At 36.0% G+C, this 3,545-nt stretch overlaps 1 non-coding gene across 1 annotated transcript; it reads left to right on the forward strand.

The window, feature by feature from the left end:
- The first annotated feature begins 2,983 nt into the window (after positions 1-2,983).
- LOC136321503 (small nucleolar RNA U3) lies at positions 2,984-3,194 on the forward strand. The gene has a single exon (XR_010728696.1). It is a non-coding gene; the product is annotated as a small nucleolar RNA U3 (small nucleolar RNA).
- The last annotated feature ends 351 nt before the right edge of the window (positions 3,195-3,545 follow it).

Consider the following 3,545-nt stretch of genomic DNA (forward strand, 5'->3'; position numbering starts at 1 on the left):
AGGAACAACAAAGATGATTTCAATTATTTGACTTGAGTTTGCTGGTTGTCTAAAATTTCAGCAATTCAACATTTGTACATTGAGAAGCAGGACTGAAACTTTTTTTTGATATGGACATCTCCCTTGCTCCCACAAGGGCCTACTATAAGTTTTATAAAAAAGTACACATTGATAAAGTGTTCAAAGTGATTTTCTGGGTCAAGCCCTACATTTCAACCAATATGGATTCAACCAGAAAAGTAAGCCTTAAATTGCTTACTCTTCTTTTGTAACTGCAGTTCCTTTTGCTGCTGCCTAGATTGTTACACAAGCAAATAAATCCTTTTAATTGGCCCACCCCCGGGGGCAAACAGCTCACCCCAGTAAGTAATCATGTGAAAGTGTAGAGGCTGCAGAGGTGGGGTGCATCCTGCTGAACAATCTTTGCTTTTATTTTACCAACTGATTTTAAAAGGCTGCATTGTAACTTGGCATTAAATATTTAAGAATGATATTTAGGTAAGATTGATTCATTTAACAGGCATAATGGAGTGGGGAAGCCGCATGGAGCGAGTAAAGGGCTTCACAGTGGGAAATCTATGCTAGCAGGCATCAGTCCGCACCTGGTAATGGCCATGAATAGGCTTGTCATCTTGCTATTTAAATAAATTGATGTGCAATTCATCTGCTGTTTAGAGCCATTGGAAATGCACTGCACTAACTCTATTCCTTGGCAAGCATCCCAATTAAGAGCCTGGGTCATTTATCAGAGTGCCAAGTGTAGTTTAAGTTGCTACCAAGCTTCTACATTTTACCAAAATGGCAATTTGTCCTAAAAAGGGCTACGGGGGGTGGGCACAGCAGCAGGGTGTAGTAGTAAAGAGGCTGGACACAGACCACTGCAGTTCAAGTCCTGACTTCTCCTCAAAGCAGCATATGTCATCGAATCTCCCCAAGCTGAATCTTTTTTCTCTGTAATGGGAAGAATAATGCGCCTGCTTTACTTTCTTGTGAAGCGCAAAACAAGATAATAAACGTGAAAGCATATTTCAGTTTAAAAAGCGTTATTCAAATAATGAGTTATCGCCGATAGCATAATTTTTGCAGGAGGCGCATGCCTGCCATTTATTTCCCCTTATATTCTGCACTGTTTCCTCTCCTCCCCTTTCTTGTCTCAGACAATCTCAGAGCTGAGAAGAGAATCAAAGCATCAGCCTTTTAAAAGGTTCACACCTTGTGAGATACTTAGGTTTGTATTTCTTGGTGCTAAAATGTTCAGAGTAGACTTGTAGTTTTATTAGCCACTCCTTGGTGCTATATAAATCAATAAGATAGCACTTTAAAGCATTTAAAATAGGTAGGATCATAAAAAGCAGCCAGCTAATTTGAGAATGAAACCTGTTTTATGCTAAGACTTTTAGAAAAGATTTCTGTTTATTCCAGTCGTTTTGAAACATTGCATTCTCTTTTCCACCCTGCCCAGTTGGACATGTTTGTATTTGATTGTGTAATATAGAAATATGATTTATGCTTTTTAATTTTAAATAACTATAACTCCAAACCAATTAAGTCCATGCTTTGCATTGAAATGGGAGTTCTGAAAAACAAACTGCTTGCTTTACAGCAATTAATTGTCTCCCATTGAAATGTTTGCAACAAGCAATAGGATGGGTTTAATCATTTGTGGTCCATGTTTCTTGCTGATTCAATTAAAGAAGGGCACATTAGCCTACTAAACGTCCAATGATAGAATATGTATATCAGCAATTGTGTCCACTTAGGTTGTTTACCATTTTGATTTCTTTGTTGTTTGTTTTTCTAATTATCTTGTGTACATTATTAAATACAAAATTAATAAGATGGTTGACTATTGTTTGCTGAATATTACTTAATCATTAATATCTAGTGTATTTCAATATCCTGTATGATTAAACCTGATGACTGACTTAGTCAGATGAAGATACTTCCATTACAGGCAAGCAGTACAATGATAATTCAACTGCATCCAGTGAGACCATATGCAATGTCTTCTTTTATGTGGCAAGGTGATATTTTCCAACCCCTCTCACTATTCTCTGACAATTGCCATATATGAGTTATAAGTCTTTTGTCTGTTCAGCCTTCTCTATTGATTTTTATCTTTTCTGGATTATTATCATCAGCATAATGGTTTCAACAAAATCTAGTTGGTTTCAAGTTTTTTGTTTTATGTTTTTTTGGGGTTTTTTTTTTGCTTAGGAACCAGCACATGCAAGGAATTGTGTTATATTGATAAAGTTTAGTAGAAAAACTCCTGGCCACTCTCTTTCCAGATTTACTTGAAACTGGATTTCTATCATTTTTCAACTAAACATTCTTCACAAAATATTAAGAAAAAAATAGTGGCAGTGGCTGATTAGGGAGAGGGTGGGTCAGTGCTAAATTAGACTGAAGCTTACCTGGAGTTTTGATATGCTGCTCAATTCTCTGACTAATCTTTTATGTAATAAGAAAACCTAATAGAATTTACAATTCCCTTTTTTAACACTCCTCCTTCCCCATATAGTACTGTGATACTTTTGTTAAACTATAATCTTCAAAATATCTAAAATCATACCACTCATAACAAATAAAAAGTTAGCACATGCCAACACTTTATTTACTTATTAATTAATGAGGAAACCATTAAAATGTTATAACTCATTCAAAGGAGAATATGAAGAACAGACTTATGCAGACAATCAGAGATGACATAAATTTGCTAACAGATGCAAAACTTAACATCCTATGAGCACTAATGTTTGAAATCATCTTTTCAATAGGGTGGAAATTAATTCTATCCCTACCAGACAAAATACAATTTCATTTCTAAGAACCAGAATAATTCTCATTATCAATTTTCTACAACTTACAGAATGATAAAATAGCCTAATCAAAGACAAAAAAATGAAAACACTTATAGAATTAGACACCGCCAAAGGATTTATTAGACAACACCCAGCATTCCATTGAATGGACATTCAATAAGATTATACTTTCAGGGATCATTTCTGTAGTTTGTTACTAGAGAAGTTTCTCTAAACATGTGGAACACCCGAAACCATGAGAAGGAGGCACAGTGTTTTCTCCTACAGTGAAGCAGCTGTTGGTGTTGCTTGTGGTGCTGCCATTGGCTGCTGAGGATCGTTCTTCTCTTCCTTTGGGAGAGCAGAAAGACAGGACACAGTCTGAGTGGTAGGGGAAAAAATTAAAAAAATAAAAAAGAAAGGACATTCAGTGATCTTTTGCCTATCCCAAAGTCTTGTAATCTGCCCTAATATTTTTAACTGAATGTCATTTTAATCATACAAAGATTCTCTGGCCCTGGCTCAGTGGCTAGAACATTCTCCTGGCATGACTTCCAGCTTGGTTCAGTGCAGGGAGGAGAAGCAATCAGTGAGTGTAAACTAAATGGAACAACTAAGTAAAGCAACGAGTTGATGCTTTTTTTTTGCTTGCTCTCTCTATCCATCTCTCCTTCCTTCTGTCTCTCTTTCTCTTTCTTTCTTTCCCTCTTCTTCTCTCTCTCAAATCAATAAAAATATTTT

Source organism: Saccopteryx bilineata, chromosome 1 (genome assembly GCF_036850765.1).
Source record: "Saccopteryx bilineata isolate mSacBil1 chromosome 1, mSacBil1_pri_phased_curated, whole genome shotgun sequence".
Classification (NCBI taxonomy): Eukaryota; Metazoa; Chordata; class Mammalia; order Chiroptera; family Emballonuridae; genus Saccopteryx; species Saccopteryx bilineata.